Source organism: Bubalus bubalis, chromosome 1 (assembly GCF_019923935.1).
Source record: "Bubalus bubalis isolate 160015118507 breed Murrah chromosome 1, NDDB_SH_1, whole genome shotgun sequence".
In the NCBI taxonomy this organism is placed as follows: domain Eukaryota; kingdom Metazoa; phylum Chordata; class Mammalia; order Artiodactyla; family Bovidae; genus Bubalus; species Bubalus bubalis.
In genome coordinates, this window is record NC_059157.1 from 19,404,606 (window position 1) to 19,425,287 (window position 20,682).

The following is a 20,682-nucleotide window of genomic DNA, read 5'->3' on the forward strand; positions in this document are numbered from 1 at the left end:
TAGACGGCAGCCCACCAGGCTCTCCCGTCCCTGGGATTCTCCAGGCAAGAACACTGGAGTGGGTTGCCATTTCCTTCTCCAATGCATGAAAGTGAAAAGTGAAAGGGAAGTCGCTAAGTCGTGCCCAACCCTCAGCGACCAATCCTCAGGACTACAGCCTTCCAGGCTCCTCCATCCATGGGATTTTCTAGGCAAGAGTACTGGAGTGGGGTGCCATTGCCTTCTCCGCTATTTTCCCATACTTTCTTCCTATTTATTTGATCTGTAGCTTTGAGAAAATCAGTTACCTCTCTGGTTATCAATTGCTTTGTAGTAAAATGTTAGTCAAAGCACAGAGCCCCAAACATACTGAAATATTTGCAAAATGTGCTTTTGATGATGCAGGTTATAGAATCTTTTTTATATCATTCTTCTGCTCAAAGACCTAAAACAGGAGCTGAAAAAGCCCCATAGCCTATAAAATAAAATTTAAATTACTTAATATGTTATTCTGTATCCCATAAAATCTGGATTCTGAAAGCCTGAGCTATTTATTATCATTTGCTTCTTTTGGACCTCCAACATATACTGAATTGATTTTAGTTACTTTTACTGAGTATCTGTCTTTTACATTTATTTTAAAATCCCTTGACAGATGGGACTTTTACCATTAAAAGAATTCCCAACACCTGGCAGCTGTTTTGCACCTAGTAAGTATTCAATAAATGTTAAGTTACATTGAAACTTTTTCTGGATATAGAAATACTTGAAAAAATATAAATAGCTCATGAATTTTAAAATTTATCCCAAACTTATTTCTAGTCTTTAGAGAAGCATTTACTATTTCACCAGCAAGTATGATGTTAGCTGTGGGCTTTTCATAGATGCCTTTTAACAGAAAAAGAAAATTCCTTCTATTTCTAGTTTGCTAAGAGTTTTTGTTAGGAATGAATGTTCGATTTGTTAAATGCTTTTTCTGGACCAGTTGCGATGATCATATGATTTTCTCCTTTATTTTGTCAATGTGGTGAGAAATTGATTTTTGATCATTGAATCAGTCTTGGCATTTCTGCACTAAATAGTCAATTTCTATTCTTCTTCTTATGTATATCTCACAAATAGTATTGGTTTATAATTTTCTTTTCTTGTCATGTCCATTTCAGGTTTTAGGACCAGGCTTATGCTGGCTTCATAAAATGAATTGAGAAGGAGAGTTTTAGGTTAATAGAAGAGTTGCAAGGATATAACAGGTAATACCTATATACCACCCAGTTTCTTCTGTTGTTAATAACTTACACCGCTAGGGTATGTTTCTCATAGCTAATGAACCAGTATATGTACATTATTATTAACTAATGTCCATTATTTATTCACATTTCCTTAGTTTTCACCGAATATCCATTTTCTGTTTCAGGATCCAATCGAGAATACCACTAACATTTAGTTGTCGTATCTTTTTAGGCTTTTCTAGAGTCTGACAGTTTCTCAGAGGCTCTTTTTTTATAGTTCATTTTTTGTTGTATTGACTTTTGCTCTTAATTTCCTTCTTTTTTAATTTTCTTAAGTTTATTTTTAATCTTTTAACTTTTTAAAGTGAAAATAATTGATTTTTAAACTTTTATTTTCTAAAATAAACATTTAAAACTATAGTTTCCCTCTAAGCCTTGTCTCAGTTCCATCCTACAAATTGATTTATTTTTTTATTACCATTGAGTTATAAATATTTTCTGATGTCATTTGTGATTTCTTTTTTGACCCATGGATTATTCAGGAGTGTTCTGCTTAATTTATAAGTAAAGTGGGAAGATTTTCAAGCTATGTTTCTGTCATTTTTTAACTTACAATGTGTTTAAAGCATATATTCTGTATATTTTAAGTAGTCCAAATTGTTTTATGGTCTATCTAGATGACTGTTTTGTGTGCATTTGAAAGGATTGTGTATTCTGGATTTGTTTGGTATAATATTCTATAAATATATAAAGTAAGACCAAGTTGGTTTGGTATAATTGTTCCAGTCTTCTAAATCCTTCTTGAGTTTCTCTACTTCTATCAATTTACTGAGACAGGGGTGTTAAAAACTCCAGTCATGATTGTGGATTTGTTATTTCTCCATTTAATTCTGCCAATTTTATTCTTATTTTGAGTCTCTGTCATCAGGAGCATATGATTTATAGTTGTTTTGTCTTTTTGATGAAATGACTCCTTATCGCTTAGAAGTAATCAGCTTTATCTCTAATAATATTTCATGTCTTGACATCTGCTTTGATATTAATATAACCACATCTGTTTTCACCCTTTTCCGTTCACTTCTTTGTTTCTATTACAGTGTTTCTGATTTCTAGCATTTCCTTACAACTCTTTCTCAGATCATCCATTTCTGTGCTTATATTACCCATCCATTCTTTCACTCATCCACTTTTTTCCACTGAAGCTCTTAGCACGTTCATCATAATTATTTTAAATTCACAGTCTGCTATTTCCAAGATCCCTGTCATGTTCGCGTCTGGTTCTGATGCTTGCTCTGTGTCTTCAAATTGTGTGTTTTTGTTTTTACCTCTGAGTATGTCTTATAATTTTCTTTAGGTAGCTGGACATGATATATACTATATACATATATAGTACTTTAGTGTGAGTTTTTATGATGACCTAGCTGGGGGTTCAGTCATGTTTACTGTTTACTGTAGTTGTGGGTGTTGGAGGATCAGATTTCCTCTGGTGTCTTTGTTTTTGTTTCCCTCATTGCTTTTTCCTCGAGACTTCTTCTTAAAGAAGCTCTAAGATGTGTGGTTCTTTCAGTTGCATTGCCCGGTTGTCAGCAGGAATCCTCTTGACATGGTATAAGGTGTTGCGGGGTGAGAGCATTCTACACTCCTACAATTAGGTCTCAGTTTTTTAGTGAGCATGTGCTCCTGGGCTGCCACATTTTACCAGTGCTTTTTAGTTTGTTCCTACCTCCAACACGCATGTATAGGTGAGCAGGAAAGCTAGAGGGGGGAGGATGGAGTTGGGTATTTCCTTTCTACCAGGTGAAAGGCCAGAGGCTGGGACTGGGTGTTTCCTTTCCCATGGATGGTTAGGCTCTGGGAGAATCTCAGTTGGTTCGATTCTGAAAAAACAGTCTGTTGAAAGCCAACCTTATTATGAAGAACAGAATGCTCTAGGTGTATTTCAATGTGACTACTTTTCCCCCTTCCCTGCCAAGAGCAGGAGGGAACTTTCTTCTGATCTCCCTTGGGAGGACCTGATAGATCTCCAGGAGGTAACACTTAAAAAAATGTGGTGACTCCTCTAGGATGGCCCTCCCTTCCCTGGAGTTTTTCTCTCTCTGACTTGTCTACACTGAGCCTCCAGCAATTTGTCAATTACATTTCAGGATTTCCTCCCTGAATACTGGTTCCCATGGAGGTTTCTGCTCCTGGAATTCTCCAGTAAATTCCAATTCTCTGTATCCACCTGTCTATTTAAATACTCCAATTCTGAGGGACTGTGTGTTCCCTGTAACCTCAATATTCTAATGGATGCATGAAGAGCTACTAATTTTGTTTGTTCAGCTTTTTTCTTGTTATGAGAGTTCCTTACATACTAGACCAAAAGCTGGAAGTTAAAACCAGTTTTTTTTTTCAATTGTATAGAATTTCTTATTATTTTCAGTAGAATTGTTAGTTGGATACAAGCTAGCACATCATTACTAGTAATCAGTAACCTCAAGTATTGTTTTTTAGTGATAAAATTTTTTTATCATATTTCTATTCCATTGTTAATTTTAACCAGTGTCCTATTATTGGATAATCTGTTTGGCTAATTTTTTACCATCATAAATACAGCTTAATGTCTTTATACCTAATGTTTAATTTTTAAAAATCATATACCTAGGATAAATGCCTTGACGTGAGATTGCTGGGGCAAAAATAAGCATATTTTAAGATTTTTGTTATGTTGCAAGTATTCTTCAAAAACTTCTACCAACCTATGTTCTCAAAAGCAGTATATAAAAATGCCTGCTTTTCTGTACTTTACCCAGTAGTGGATATTATTATTTTTATACTTAGTAATTTAAAAAGCCATAGCATCATATATGCATTCTTTGATTACTATTGAGGATAAATGTTTTTTCACCTGTAGTTTTTCATTTTCTTTCTTTTTAGGACATTTGTTGAAATGCAGTTTTGGTTATCTCTTCATAACAAATTGCTCAATTATAATTTTTGTTGTAAGGATAGGTTCAGAACATAGTTCAGTTGCTCAGTTGTGTCCGACTCTTTGCGACCCCATCGACTACAGCATGCCAGGCTTCCCTGTCCATCACCAACTCCTGGAAATTGCTCAAACACACGTCCATCAAGTTGATAATGCCATCCAACCATCATACCAGTCAAGTCCAGTTAGTTGGGTTTTTTCTGAAGACTGCTCGTGTAGGCTAAGGAAGGAAAGGTGCATAAAAGTGCAGCCTTGATGTCAACCTGGAGAGAGCCTAGCCTGACTGGTAATGAATTAATCTCATTCAGTTTGCCTTTTGAAACTCATGCCTTAAGAAAAGTAGAGATAAGAAATATAAAATGTTGGCTGAAGTGATGATTCTCCTGAGCCAAATAATCAGTTTGGAAAGTTCCTGCAGAGCTGTTGCTAAGAAAAAATCTGAAATATTCACTTCCTAACAGCCACTTTAGGGTGGCAGCCCCAGACCCCTTACATGTCCCCCACCCCTTTTTTTTTATGTGAACCATTTTTAAAGTCTTTACTGAATTTGTTACAATATCACTTGTGTTTTATGCTTTGGTTTCTTGTCTGTGAAGCGTGCGGGATCTTAGCTCCCCGACCAGGGATTGAACACATACCCTGGTTCAGTTGGAAGGTGAAGTCTTTTTTTAACCACTGGACTACCAGAGAAGTCCCTGCATGCCCTTTTAAAATTGAGAGAATAAAGTGTTTACATCTTTTAAAGTATTTAGGAACTTTCAAGAGCCAGGGCCCTTAACTTCATAATACTATGGTGAGAACAGTTTTGGGGAAGGAGACCTGGCAGATTAAGGACTGTGAGCCCTCAGATTTATTTCTGTTTGCAACCAGGAATCAGGTCACCTGGCTCAGTCAGTCTTAGATGTCAACACTGATAAATGACAGTGAGAAAGGTCTCATCCTCTAAGATGAATTTAAAAGATGCTTCTTCTGGAAAATGCATGGAAGGTTGCAGCCTTGTTTGAATGATTGTGAATGAGGAAGGACTCATTACTCCCTAGAGAGCAGATGAATGGATAGTTCTGGGAAGCAAGTAAACAGGAAGAAGTCAGGGATTAAAGATTTCATGGCAGGGAAAGCTGAAGAACAGAAATTATGAATGACCCTGGCACATGGATGTGAGTTTGAGAGTCAATCACTCCTCTTTTTTTAAACTGAAGTGTTGTTGATTTACAATGTTGTGTTAGTTTCAGGTGTACAGCAAAGTGATTCAGTTACATATATATGTTTATGTATATATATACACACATATATGTATACACACATACATATATGTTCTTTTTCAGATTCTTTTATATTATAAATTATTAGAAAATACTAAGTATAGTTCCCTGTGCTATACAGTGCAACCTTATTTATTTTATATACAGTAATGTGCATATAGATTAATTCCAGACTCCTAACTTATCCCTCCCCTTCCCATTCCTCTTTGGTAATCATAAGTTTGTTTTCTATGTCTGTGAGTCTGTAAATAAGTTCATTTGCATTATTTTTTTAGGTTCCACAAATTAGTAATATCATATTTGTTTTTCCCTGACTTCACTTAATATGATAATCTCTAGTTCCATCCATGTTGCTATAAATGGCATTATTCCATTCTTTTTATGACTGGGTAATATTCTATTAGGGTTTCCCTGGTGGCTCAAATGGTAAAGAATCTGCCTGCAACATGGCAGACCTGGGTTTGATCCCTGGGTCAGGAAGATCCCCTGAAGAAGGAAATGGCAACCCACTCCAGTATTCTTGCCAGGAGAATTCCATGGGCAGAGGAGCTTGGTGAGCCCCAATCCATGATGTTGCAGAGAGTTGGACATGACTATGCAACTAACACACACGTGCTTAGAATATGTTTCTCTAGATAGGATTTGGAAATAATCTCTAGTTCCATCCACGTTGCTACAAATGGCATTATTTCATTCTTTTTATGACTGGGTAATATTGCATTACATATATGTACCATATCTTAATTCTTTTATCTGTGGTTGGATGCTTAGGTTGCTTCCAGTTCAGTTCAGTTCAGTTCAGTCACTCAGTTGTGTCTGACTCTTTGCGACCCCATGCATCGCAGCACACCAGGCCTCCCTGTCCATCACCAACTCCTGGAGTTCACCCAGACTCACGTCCATTGAGTCAGTGATGCCATCCAGCCATCTCATCCTCTGTCGTCCCCTTCTCCTCCTGCCCCCAATCCCTCCCAGCATCAGAGTCTTTTCCAATGAGTCAACTCTTCACATGAGGTGGCCAAAGTACTGGAGTTTCAGCTTTAGCATCATTCCTTCCAAAGAAATCCCAGGGCTGATCTCCTTCAGAATGGACTGGTTGGATCTCCTTGCAGTCCAAGGGACTCTCAAGAGTCTTCTCCAACACCACAGTTCAAAAGCATCATTTCTTGGGCGCTCAGCTTTCTTCACAGTCCAACTCTCACATCCATACATGACCACAGGAAAAACCATAGCCTTGACTAGACGAACCTTTGTTGGCAAAGTATTGTCTCTGCTTTTGAACATGCTCTCTAGGTTGCTTCCATGTCTTGGCTATTGCAAATAGTGCTGCTGTAAACATTGGGGTGCGTATATTTTTTTGAATTAGAGTTTTTTTCTGGTATGTGGGCTTACTGGGACATATGGTAATCCTATTTTTAGTTTTTTAAGGAACCTCCAGGGCTTCCCAGGTGGTGCTAGTGGTAAAGAATTCTCCTGTCAATGCAGGAGATGCAAGAGATGTGGGTTCAATCCCTGGGTCAGGAAGATCCCCTGGAGTAGAAATGGCAACTCACTCCATTATTCGTGCCTGGAAAATTCCATTAACAGAGGAGCCTGGCAGGCACAGTGCATGGGGTCACAAAGAGTTGGACGCGACTGAGCACAGCAGATCACACAAGGAGCCCCCATACTGTTCTCCATAGTGGCTGTGCCAATTTATATTTCCACCAACAGTGTAGGAAGGTTCCCTTTTCTCCACACCCTCCAACATTTATTATTTGTGGGGTTTTGGTGATACCTCACTGTAGTTTCAGTTTGCGTTTCTGTAATAATTAACAACATTGAGCATCTTCTCGTCAATTTCCCTTCTATTTGAATTCCCCAGCTGGATATAGCTCTCTGTCCAAGGAGCTATGATAAGTCTAGGCAGCGTTTGTACAACTGGATGCTCTTTAAGTCAATCTCCTCCCCTCCTCTGTCTTTATCCCCTAGTGATGCTGTGGTTCCCAAAGGCCTTTCTGTGGACGATCCCTGGCCAGGCCTCCATGTCAGGGAGAAGCTGAGTCTCAGACCACCTCCCAGCCCAGCAGGTTGCTGAGTATTCTCAGGATCCTGTTCCCTTCTCCGGTTAATAAATGTAATCCCAGACTCTGAGGAGGGCAAAGGCAGGCAGTCGAGGTGGATGGAATTAACTACCTTCTAAGGTGAACATAAATCATTTTGGCATCATGATTCATATGACATTTTAAGGCTGGATCAATTCTCTTTGGCTTTGCCCTGAAGCTACTGTGATGGAGAGGAAGGCTGCCACTTGATTACTCACTTACCTGTGATGGTGGTTCAGACGTGTGGGGCCTCTGTGATCCCCTTTTTTGAGTAGTTTGTAAAATACTGAATGATTAGGCCCCAAATAAAGAATTGTTGCAAAAATAAAACCCCCAACAGTACTAGCTAACATTAATTGCATCCTTACTATGAAGCAGTCATTCTATTTACGTGTCTTTTTATTTTATTATGGAGGATGCTGTGATAATTAATTATGTGCTGTCTTGACTGGGCTAAGGAATGCCCAAATAACTGGTAAGACATTTTTTCTGAGTGTATCTGGGAGGGTGTTGACTCACTGGCTGCCCTGGTTTCCAGGCTTTTGGACCCACACTGAATCATTCCATCAGATTTCCTGCCTCTCTGCCTTGCAGAGAGCAGATTTCGGGACATCTTGGCTTCCATCACCTTGTGAGTTAATTCCCATGATAAATCTCTTCTTTTAAAAAATTGAGGTATAATTGACCTGTAATATTATATTAATTTCAAGTGTATATCAATGATTCAATATTTGTGTATATTGCAAAATGATCACCAACCATAAGTCTGTGTGATAACATTTGTCATTGCACATAGTTAAAATCTTTTTCTTGTGATGGGAACTCTTAAGATCTATTCTCTTAGCAAATTTCAGATATTCAGTACAACATTATTAACGATAGTCACCATGCTGTACGTTACATCCTCATGGCTTGTTTATTTTATAGCTGGAAGTTTGTGCTTTTTGACTCCCTTTACCCATTTTTCCCGCCTCCACCTCTTGTTTCTGGCAACCACCAATCTGCTCTCAGCATCTATGAGGTTCGTCTGTTTATTTTTAGATTCTGTGTATAAGGGAAGTCATATGGTATTTGTCTTTCTCTGTCTGGCTTCTTTCACTTAGCGTAATACTTTCTAGGTCCACTTCAGGTTGTCACAAATGGCAAGATTTCATTCTTTTTTATGGATAAGTATATTCCATATGGACTTCCTTGGTGGCTCAAACGGAAAAGTGTCTGCCTGCAATGCAGGAGACCCAGGTTCAATCCCTGGGTCAGAAAGATCCCCTGGAGAAGGAAATGGCAACCCACTCCAATATTCTTGCCTGGAAGATCCCAAGGATGGAGGAGCCTGGTAGGCTACAGTCCATGGGGTCACAAAGAGCTGGACACGACTGAACAACTTCGCTTTTTCATATCCCATGTATTTCATATCTGTAGACATTTTCTTTATTCATTCATCCACTGGCAGACCCTTAGATTGTCTCCATATCTTGGCTATTGTAAATAACACTACAATGAACATGAGGATGCAAAGATCTTTTCCAGTTAGTATTTTCATTTTCTGTGGATAGATACCCAGAAGTGGAATTGCTAGATCAGATGGTCATTCTGTTTTTAATATTTTGAAGAACCTCTAGGCTGTTTTCCATAGCGGCTACACCAATTAGTATCCCCAGTAGCAGTGTACAAATGTTCCCTTTCTCTACATCCTCGCCAATATTTGTTATTTCTTGTCTTTTTGATAATAGCCAATCTAACAGGTGTGAAGTGATGTCTCATTGTAGCTTTGATTTGCATTTCTCTGATAATGCGTGATGTTGAGCACCTTTTCATATGCCTATTGGTACATCTGTGTGTCTTCTTTGAAAACATATCTATTCAAATCTTCTGCCTGTTTTTAGTTGGATTGTTCTTTTCCAGTGAGTTGGCAGTTCCTATCAGGTGGCCAAAGTACTGGGGGCTTAAAACAGTGGAAATGTATTCTCTCACAGGCCAGAAGTCTGACCTTCCGAGGCTTTGGGACACTCTTTCTCCTGCTTCTTCCAGCTGCTGGTGGCTTTGGCTGTTCCTTAACTTGTGGCCACATCACTCAGGTCTCCGCTTCCTTTGTCACATGGCCCTCCCTTCTTCCTGGGTAATCTCCTTCTATCTCACTCTTGTAAGAACATCATCATGGGAATTGGGGCCCCTCAGAAAATCCGGGATAATCTCCCCTCAGACCCTTAATCTTAATTATATCTGCAAAGACCCTTTCCCCCCCAAAGTGGACATTCACAGGTCCTAGGATATGGACAGATCTTTTGTGGGGGCTACCATTGAACTCCCTGCAGGTCTCTTTTGCTACCATCAACTTATGTCCTTTCAACTCTTTAAGTCTCAACATTCTCACCTGTGAAATGGGTACAGAACCACTGACTTTATCTCATGGCTTTGCTGAGACCCACACCTTCCCCTAAGTGAACAACCAGGGGATGGAATGATAGGGTGGGCTTGGTGAAGGGATGCTCGCCTACCATTGGTGATGGGGGTTATGGGGGTTGGGGAAGTAGGAGGGATTGGAGGACAGGAGGAATGTGGTGTGAGCTCATCATCTGGGGAGAGGGAAGGAAAGCTTCAGAAGAGGGAACTGGAGCAGGGACTGTAGGCTGGGTGAGACAGCCACATGTGGACACACCTGTACCTGTTGGTTCCCTTCTCCTCCTTGGCTGGGAGCACCAAAACCAACAGCTTTGAAGGAGGACAGTCAAGAGAAACGGATGAGCGGGAGGAGGATGAGAAAGGGAAAACAGAAGAAAGTACTGATGTTTCTCTGGTTACCTGTGAGGATGGATGGGATACCTCTGTTCTTTTTTTTTGTCTGGAGGTTCTTAGTCAATCCCTGACTCGGGATGGAATCCACACCCCCTGCAGCAGAAGTGCAGAGCCTTAAGCACTGCACCACCAGGGAAGCCCAGAAACCTGTGTTCTTCTGATTTTTTTTTTTTTTTTTAACCACAGCAGGAGAAAGGAGAAGCAACAGTTTGAGGGCTGTGTGGTTTCTCTGAGAGGAAACTGTCCTGGGATACTTGGGTGTCCGTGGAGCAAGAAACATGCAAAGGGGAAGTTTCTTCAAATAATGCTGCCTGCAGGTAAACATATATGCAGAGATTTCACCCATACCAAAACCCAGGAGGAGTCCGAATTCTAAGAAGAAGCCAGAGTCCATTGGAGTGCCAAGAAAGCAGGGAAAATGATGCTTATTGATTATTTACTCTGGGGCGAGGTGGGGGGCATCTATTCATATCGCCTTGCTTCATGACAGTCTCAGAAAAGAATTTTTCACATAGGCGAGGGAACTCGGGCTCAGAGCAATCTCCGAGTCATGCCTGAGGTCTCACAATCAACCCCGCTCCTCCAGGTTTGCCCTCTGGTCCGTGCAGCATTGGGGTTCACGGTCTGTCCACTCTCCCTGGCTGCCCTTGAGGATGCAAAGGACGGCCCCAGCACCCGGTGCGCGCATGTGGCGTTCCTTTACCTCTTGTCTCAGCTTCTGTTTGCTCTCCTATTTCAAATGTAAATTTCAATCATCAGTGTGCAGTAAAACTCTGTTATTTAACTCTAATCCTTTATTTCATGGCAGGGGACATCTGGCAGACCGCGTATGTTCAGATTCATATTACTCTGAGGGGGTGAGATAACCCTACGGGGCTCCGCAGATTGCGTGGGGTGTCACCACCTTGATGGAAAAGTGCGTCTTGTAGATTCAACTGCAAATGTTCTAGCCAGGATAACTCTGGCCCAGGTTTCTGTCTCTTCACAGTCTTGTTGTTGAGGGCCAGGCCAAGAACACGACCTACAATTCTGGATCAAGGATCAACAGTAGCGCTGTAGAAACACTGCCACCAAATAGAGACGTCAGAAAGGTTCCACTCAAAAACAACTTTTCCACACTGATGACGTGTTTCAAGGAAGTGAATTATCTACCTGAGCGGAGGACAAAAAAAAAGGCATTCTTTCTTCAGGCCCAGGAAGTTGAGTTGGCTGAGTCACACAGTCTGTCAACGTGCTGGTCCTTAAGTGATGTCGCATTTTAATCTTCGCATTGGAATTGCAAAGGTTGAGAAGGAGGTGTCTCTGTTCCTATCAGAACCTCCGGTGGGTGGCAGCCCCCTCACTCTTGAACCCACCGGCAGCCCCCTTACTCTTGAAGCTTGTATCTGACCAAAGGGAAGAGTCCTGCTCTTAGTGGAAAAGTCACGGATCAGAAATTTGAGTTGATGGATCTGGCCATGCAGACATGGTCATAATGCCAGCCTCCACGAGGTTTGAAATGAGAACATAGTAAGCCTATGAGGACAGATCCCCTGGGGTCATGCTGGATCTGCCATATCAGCATATACAGAACTGAACCAGAAAAATGATAACAACAACAGGAGCAGCAATGGCAGCCACGTTCCCGCTTTGTTTCTGTTCTGGGCTGTGGGGTAATGCCTTGGTCCTTTCTTCCAGCACAGCTTTCAGTCATGTGGGGTCTGAAGGGGGTAAGAGTAGAGACAGGAGACATTATTGGAATCCAGCTCAGAAGAAGGGAGATAATAACAGCGGCAAGGGTTCCGAGGATGAAATGTTGGTATATGTGAACCACTTACTCTTAGGAAGGTGTCTGTCACTTTTAAGTCCCATACCAGTGTTGGTACTTATGAATCTTCTGTGCACAAATGAAGACATTAAGGGTCAGAGGGGTTACCTACGTACATAACCCAGGCCCGTCTACAAAGCTCTTTCTCTCTGCACCAGACTCCTCTCCTTTTCTTTTTGTCCAGGTTTCTAAAATGGGATGTACAGTCAAAGACACCATACATACCCAACAGAAACAACTCTGCCCAGCAGAACTTCCTGTTCCTGAGGCTGGCAGGGCTTTAGTGAATTTCCCAGGGTGAGAGTGGGCAAGGTCCATCCCCCAGGGCCCTGACCCTCTACCCTCAGCTGAGTGGGTTTCGCCTGCCACCAGAGATTCTTTATTTTGAAGATCTGACCAGAGAAGAGGGTTTCTGAGAAAGTGATTTGGTTTGTTATTGCATGGGTCTTGGAGGAGAAGGACGTTTCTTTTGGTTACTGAATATGATCTGATTCTGAGCTAATCTCTCCCAGGTCCTTAGGCTTTCCTGACCTGTCTGACCCCAGTGATTGTCCACCAGGCATTAGGCTGCTGCCCACCCAAGCTCAGACCCTTGCTCTGGCTCCCAGAGGCTGCATGTTCTTGACTAATTGACTGATTCTCCCCGAGTCTCTTCAGTTCCATTATAATGTCAAACTAGGTGGCCCTCAATTGCCGTCATTCTGGAATGAATTGGTATCTGGTTTGACTTCGGGAACTTGTGTCAGTCACCGGTTTTTCTCTGGGACTCTGCTGATCCCAGTGGGGAACTTTTCCGAGGTTCCTGCCTCATCAGTTGAGCACAGGTGAAGCCCACGGCTGGAGAAGGTCTGGGGAACTCCCAAGTTCTGAAGAGTCCAGAATGAAGGGTTCAGTCTTGAGTGGATGCTGTCAACAGCCACTGATGAACTGTAGCCTCACTTTCAAAAGTGCAGAGAAAGTGTTACAAATAGAGAAGGAAGAGCGTGTGCATAGATGACAAAGAACCCTGTCCACTCGATTCATGCATAATTCAGGGAGTGGTGGGCAGTCAGTCCATTTTATATTTTAAGCCTGAATTAATTTACACTTGTGATCATTATTGAGAATTTGGGAGCAAAAAAAAAAAAAGCCACATCACTTTACAGCTGGATTATGAACTCAGATATACTGAAAATGAGTGTGATCTTGTGTAAGAAGCCCAGAATTTGGGATTGTGTTCTGTGCAAAGGATTAGAACAGATGAACTAGTCCTGAATGTTTTTGTAGTGATGACAATAACCCAGAGGCAGATGTGGGTGTGGTCACAGACTCCCTGACAAAAGAAAACTCTAGAAGAAATGTCATCGAGACCTTTCCCTGCCCCTTGAAGGGCATAACTGTCACGATATAGGGTTAATGATAGGCCTGTTGCTTTACTGGAAGTGACTTCCAAATTCTGTGCCTGAATTCTTGATACATTTGATAGGACAAAATTTTGTTGTTGGTTATGTATAGCCAACCCTTTCCTCCTAAAAGGGCAGATCTTGGAACTGGAACATTTTTTTATGTATTTATTTATTTATTTTTATTGAAGTGTAGTTGATTTACAATGAATGTCGTGTTGGTTTCGGGTGTAGAGCAAAGTGATTTAGTTATATATATCTGTACCCACATATATGTAATACATATATTTATATATGCTTTTTCAGATTCTTTTCCACTATAGGCTATTATAAGATATGGAATATAGTTGCCTGTGCTATACAGTAGGTCCCTGTTATATACCTATTTTATATATAGTAGTGTGTATCTGTTCGGAGAAGGCAATGGCAACCCACTCCAGTACTCTTGCCTGGAAAATCCCATGGACAGAGGAGCCTGGTAGGCTGCAGTCCATGGGGTTGCTAGGAGTCGGATACGACTGAGCGACCTCACTTTCACTTTCCACTTTCATGCATTGGAGAAGGAAATGGCAACCCACTCCAGTGTTCTTGCCTGGAGAATCCCAGGGAAGGGGGAGCCTGGTGGGCTGCCGTCTATGGGGTCACACAGAGTCGAAAACGACTGAAGTGACTTAGCAGCACCCACATATATGTAATACATATATTTATATATGCTTTTTCAGATTCTTTTCCATTATAGGTTATTACAAGATATGGAATATAGTTCCCTGTGCTATATAGTAGGTCCCTGTTACATACCTATTTTACATATAGTAGTGTGTATCTGTTAATACCTAATTCCTAACTTATCCCTAACCCCCTTCCCTTTTGGTAACCATAAGTTTATTTTCTATGTGTCCGAGTCTCTTTCTGGAGCTGAGAGTTTTGGTTTGCTGATTTCTGGGCAAGGAGATTATGTGAGTTGGCAGGCAGCAGCTGAAAGCAAGGGATGAGATAGGGGATTCGGAGGAACATTTTGGAGTTAAGAGATTGGACTCCTAGGAATGAGAGCTTCAAGGGAAGAGAGAGTGAGCCCCACTGACCGCAGGCTGGGGAGAAATGGACTAGTAGATAGAGACTTGAAGAGTGTGGTGTGCAGTATGTGACACAGTATCCTTCTTGAATTTCTCTACAAAATCTTCAGGAAACTCTTAAGTCACACTGCTGTTGAGATGTGAGTAGATTCTTTCTGGAAAGTGGAAAATTTGAGCCCTGTGCTAAGACAATAGAGAAAGCCAGCGTGGGGACTAGAGGTGGATTATTGTGCATCACAACTGTGCCTCAAGCCGGATGATCTTGCTTAATGCACACACACACACACACACACACACACACACTCACACCCAGAGCTGTAGAGACCCCCACAATGTGTGAATGTGTGTGTGTGTGAGTGTGTGTGGGGTCTTTGGTGTGCTAACCATATCCACTTAATGGAAGCACACAACCGCATAGATCCCTACAGGCACAGACTGGTATATTTATTTCCTGGTTTCATCCAATAGTTTTTACCCTTTTCTCTGGTTCCTCACTTATTTGTTTAATCTCTACTTTCACCGTGCAGTTTATACCCTGTTCCCCATCTCTGTGCTGGGAGCTTGTGTAACTAAGCGCCCACCATCCAGTTTCCACCATATTCTGCACGTGCGACAAAGAGTGCCATAGTGGATGGGCCATTACCCGTTGGCGTTGTTACCCAGACTGCTGAAATCACTTCCTTTCAGCTTTTTTGTATTTGGAAAAAGAGTGTGATTAAAAATACACGTCGACAGAATGACTGTGACAGCTGACTCCTGCCGTCCTGAGGCCTGCTGGACGCCCCTCCGCCGGGAGGACTGTCCCTCCCTGATGATGCTGGCTGTGGTCCCCCGAGCCCCGAGCCTGGGCCTCCTGAACCGCCGTCAAGTGGAACTCGGGCACCTTGATCAGATAAGAGCTATTTTTGCTCTGGCTCCACTAAGCTAGATTCCATCTCAGATTCCATTAAAAGAACTGCCTTCTTTCTTTTTCCTTTGTTGCTAAGGAATAGCTTTTCCCCTCAGATTGATTTTTTTCCCCTTGAAGAAGCCCCAACCCACACAACACTTGGTAGTAATTTAAAATGAGCCAAAGCGCTGTGGCTCCTATTAGAAGCACAAAGCCACCCGCCAAGTGTCATCAGGGGTCAGCAGGGCTTGTCTTTTTAACTAAACACCCAAGTGCTGCGTTAGAACAAAGGCGACTTCTTCCCTTTGGCAAACGCTGAGCTCCTGCTCTGTTTTGTCCAATTATGGGTTGAGCTCACCCCTGCCCACGAGCCAGCTAATCAGACTTTTATGAGCCTTGCTCCCTCACGCCCAGGGCCCGGAGCTGAATGCAGGTTTCTGCAGAGAGAGGAGGACGTGCTTTTTGCCGGAAGACTGCTTCCCACTCTGACCTGTGAGCCAGGGATTGAGTGGGCCGCTCACCTGCTGGGGAACAAAATTCGTTAAGTGCCTACCCCTCCAGATCTGGAGTGTGTGTGTGTGTGTGTGTGACGGGCAGGTCAGCAGTAGGGAACCAGGCTGCAGAGCCAGCTGGGGGCAGCCCACCAGGGTGTGAATGTCAGCCTCACTCACGCAGGCTCCCTGTGGGTTATTCCTGCCTGGCCTTTCCCGGCAACGCTGGACTCCACACCCAGGGTCATCGTCAGCCGTGCCCCTGGAGATCAGAGTGAATCCACAAAATTCTGTTGTTGCTGAAGGAGCTTGTTTATAGAGATGGAGGGCTGGAGAGCCTGGCATGGGGGTAGAAATCCACGCTTTGTGGGATGGAAGACATTGCTTAGTTTTTATTCCGTGTGTGTGCTTAGTTGCTCAGTCATGTCCGACTCTTTACAACCCATAGAGCCCGCCAGGCTCCTCTGTCCATGGAATTCCCCAGGCAAGAATACTGGAGTGGGTTACCGTTCCCTTCTCTGGGGGATTTTCCTGACCCAGGGACTGAACCCGGGTTTCCTACATTGCAGGCATATTCTTTACCGTCTGAGCCACCAGGGAAGCCACCTTTTATTTGATGCTCAGGCATTAAGGAAAGCTTGAGGATCTTTCAGACTAGGCTGACTGTCCTGCCTGTTCTTGTAGCGAACTCTGCCTACCTGATACAAAGCACCGCACCCCCATCGCCCCTCTGCTGGGCTGGGTGTTCTATGGTAGCAGAGCCGGGAGCTGGTCAACACCATGTCCCCTGGCATGTGGGAAGCAATAACTCAAGCTTTGTTTGATGAAGACAGGAGACAATCAGGATGTTCATGCCCCTGACTCAAATGTCAACGCTAATTCTCTAAGTGATTTTTGCAACATTTTTTCAAATGTGTATGTATTCTCTGGAATTTTCTGTCTCCCATACAGATCCTAGTTCTTTCTTCTTTGCTTCTAAGGCTCTCTCTTCTTCTCCCTCTTGACCCAGGATCCTGGAAGCCCTGGAACCTCAAATCCTAGCTCTTCGAGGAGAGTCCAGTTTCTTCCATCAACATGGACCTCAGGACCCTGGTGGGAGGAAGGGCCTGGAAGGTAAGCCTGCTGCTAAGTCGCTTCAGTCGTGTCTGACTCTGTGCGACCCCATAGACGGCAGCCCACCAGGCTCCACTGCCCCTGGGATTCTCCAGGCAAGAACACTGGAGTGGGTTGCCATTTCCCTCTCCAATGAATGAACGTGAAAAGTGAAAGTGAAGTCGCTCAGTTGTATCCGACTCTTAGCGACCCCATGGACTGCAGCCCACCAGGCTCCCCCGTCCATGGGAGTTTCCAGGCAAGAGTACTGAAGTGGGGTGCCAGGGCCTTCTCTGGAAGATAAGCCTAGACATCTCCAGCCTAGACATCTCCAACTGGAACTCGGGATGAATTCTCCCGTAGACCTACCTGTGAATGGTGCCTGGCATGGTCAAGGCTGAGACAACTAAATGTGTGTTTTGCATACACCCTCTATGAATCTGTGCTGGATTGCCAAAATATTGAAACATAAGTGGAAACACCTAGAGAGTGCCTGACCTTGTGAAAAAGACCTATAGTTCCAATTGATATTTTTTAAAGCCTAAGTTTGACCCCCCCAAAAGCTTTTCTCTACAGTATCTTGAACCATACAGAGTTCGTTCTATTGACTAAGTTCAGCTGACGCAAAGCAAGAACGGAAGAAAGCAGTGGTGATGGGGTGACTCATCGGCCTTCAGTGGAGGCAATTATGCCGGGCACACAGAGTCTATGGGAGCTGCCCTTCCACCGAGGGAGGGACAAAGCACAGGGTGTCTCAGCGCCGAGGGTCTGTGTCTGTCCACACAGCCAGCGGCCCCCTGTAGGATGGGAGTCACGAAGCTCAGCTGGTAGAGACATGGGTCCTTTGAAGTTTCTTTTTTACAAGTGATTTCAATTAGAGAGCAGGTTCTATTTTAATAGTGTCTTGGGTGAAATCAGGCTTTAAGATTTTGAAGTCTTGGTGGCTAGAAAGGAGGAAAAAGGTTTTAAAGCAGCTTGCCGTTCTGGTGAAAGCATCCGTTTGCTTTAGACCAAGCCCTGGTTGTTTTCTGGAAGCCCCTCAGTGGCCCTTGGGTGACACCTGCGTCAGAGCGGGTGGCCAGTGTTTGAAGGGAGCGTGGGGAGGCAATCTTGGTGCAGACGTCTTCCACCAAGGCACGATAGTCGGCTTGGGGTGTGGTTGAGGCGGATCTGAGCCTCTGTAAGTGGATGGTTTTTGGTAAGAGACAAAGGGAGTGGAAAGGTGGGATCTGCTTCTCAAAGATGAGGGGCTACAGCCAGAAGGGACCCCAAACAAGCCTGTTCTGACCCCTCTGATGGCAGATGTATTCCAACTATCATGTTTCTCATTGGTGAGCCTCAAAACCTTCAGTGTGGTCTTGTCCACAGTTTCCATCTGGTGTCCTCCATTGCTGTGGGGGAGGGGTTCAGGAAGGGGGTCTCTGTCCATTCATGGGAGACAGTGGCTTGAGGAGAGGGGAGCGGAGGTGACTCGCAGCTGGAGGCTGGCGTTTCAGGCCAGAGGGGAGATTGCTGTATGGAGCTGAGTAGCTAGTCTTGGGGGCAAGCTCACCGAGGTTGACTTGCAGAAGGTTTGAGCATTCTTGGTGCTGGTAGAGGAGGTCTCAGAAATTATTTGGGAAGGGAAACTGGATGAAACATTGGACTGGATGTGGTGAGATGAGATGGATCTTCAGAGCTGGTGAGGTCTGGGGTGTGCACAGGGTGAGGGGGTCTGGGACTTCTGAACTGACCTTGACTCTCCCCAAGTTTCTGATGGGCAGGCTTCCTTACCTAAGACAATCAGGGCCACCCCATTCTTTCCCCAGTTTTTGAACTTGTCCTGAGCTTAAGAGCCACAGGCTTTGCCTTAGGATTTGGTCCCGTCTGTTTTGGTGTGTTGAAGCATCCCGGTTTCAATAGATAATGGATGCAATAGAGTCTGACCACCACACAACACAACAAGGAATGAATCTGGTGACAGATGGTGTATTCCAGGCTTCCTAAGCATCTCTACACAGACTTAGCCCAGGGAGATGGACGCTACTACTCATTCTGGGCTTGTCTACCACAGACCACAGCTGTTGTTATATTGTTACTATTCTCTGTAGAAATATGCTTTTAGCTTCTTTATTGTTGTTGTTCAGTCACTAAGTCATGTCCAGCTCTTTGTGATCCCATGGACTGCAGCATGCCAGGCTTCTCTGTCCTCCACTTTCTCCTGGAGTTTGCTCAAACTCATGTCCATTGAGTCAGTGATGCCATCCAACCATCTCATCCTCTATCATCCCCTTCTCCTCCTGCCTTCAGTCTGTGCCAGCATCAGGATCTTCTCCAATGAGTTGGCTCTTCCCATCAGGTGGCCAAAGTGTTGAAGCTTCAGCATCAGTCCTTCCAATGAATAATCAGGGTTGATTTCCTTTAGGATTGACTGGTTTGATCTCCTTGCAGTCCAAGGGACTCTCAAGTGTCTTCTTTTGTTCCCCTTAAATTTCTAACTCCCAGTTTTTCCACATTGGAAAGGATTGTCCACTCAGGGTAATTTGGTCCCTGAGTCAACCTGGAAAGCAAATTTTCTGACGTGGAGATGCATTTCCAGTTACTGCCTCTAGGAGAATCACCATCTTAGAGCAGGAAAGGACGATTGTTACAGATTCTGCATGAACACCTAATGTAAAATCGTAATGTGTCAAAATAGCTCTTGTATACCAAACTCCTGCTCTATGCTGGGCATTGTGCTAAGTGACTTAAAAACAAAGCAAAACAAAACATCGTCTCACTTCATCTCCACCAAACCCCTATTTGTTTTTTTAACTTTTTATTTTGTATTGGGGTATAACTGATTAATAATGTGGTGATAGTTTCAGGAGGACAGCAAAGGGACTCAGCCATACATATACATGTATCCATTCTCCCTGAAACTTCCCTCCCATTTAGGCATCCACGTAACATTGAGCAGAGTTCCCTGTGCTATACCAAACCCCTCTTTGGTTGAGGGAATCTTATCATTTTTCAATGTTATCATTGAAAAATAGTGAGGTGAAGGAGACTTGGGTGGTCTGCCTGAGATTATACAGGTGATAGTTGGCCAAGGAGGGGTACTCGGGCCTGGGACTGCTGAATGCTAGGCTTGAGAATTCTAGGGGGGCCACGTGTTTCTCCAGTACTGAATTATTTGGGGGTGGGGGTGGGGGGAGAAGGCATTGGCCCTACATCTAGGAAGTCAGCAGAGGGTGTCCAATATCCTACGGCAGCCTTAGGGGACGGAGAGTCAGGTGATAGTGGCTGGACCACTAGAAAGGCTGCAAAGTAAGAGAAACAGAACTTAGTAAAATACAGGACTAGTCAGCCACTGTATTTGTGTCACATTATGACAAAATTACAGTCTGATCCGTACCTTGAAGGCACAGGATGTGACAAAGTAGGAAGCACAACTCAAGCTTACTAGAGTCACTATTTTGGGCTGGTTTCTTCCTATCAACTAGTCTCTCACCTTCTTTCAATCCAACAGTCCGGGCCCCCACTCGCTGTCTTGATTCGCAGTTGCTCCTTTTCCACTCTACCTTGGTGTCTGCCTTCTTCCCCAGTAAAAGCTAACTACTTGAACCTCATCTCAAAACAAGACACACATTCAAGGGAGTCGGTGAGAGATTC

The 20,682-nt window shown here is 43.4% G+C and overlaps 1 long non-coding RNA gene across 1 annotated transcript in view; it reads left to right on the forward strand.

Annotated features, from left to right (window-relative positions):
- The window catches only part of LOC112583399, a 104,446-nt gene extending 87,282 nt beyond the window's left edge, over positions 1-17,164 (forward strand). Inside the window, exons 3-5 of the long non-coding RNA XR_006548614.1 lie at positions 1,143-1,229; positions 10,502-10,632; positions 16,967-17,164. This is a non-coding gene — a long non-coding RNA (uncharacterized LOC112583399). The remainder of the gene's footprint in view (positions 1-1,142; positions 1,230-10,501; positions 10,633-16,966) is intronic.
- The last annotated feature ends 3,518 nt before the right edge of the window (positions 17,165-20,682 follow it).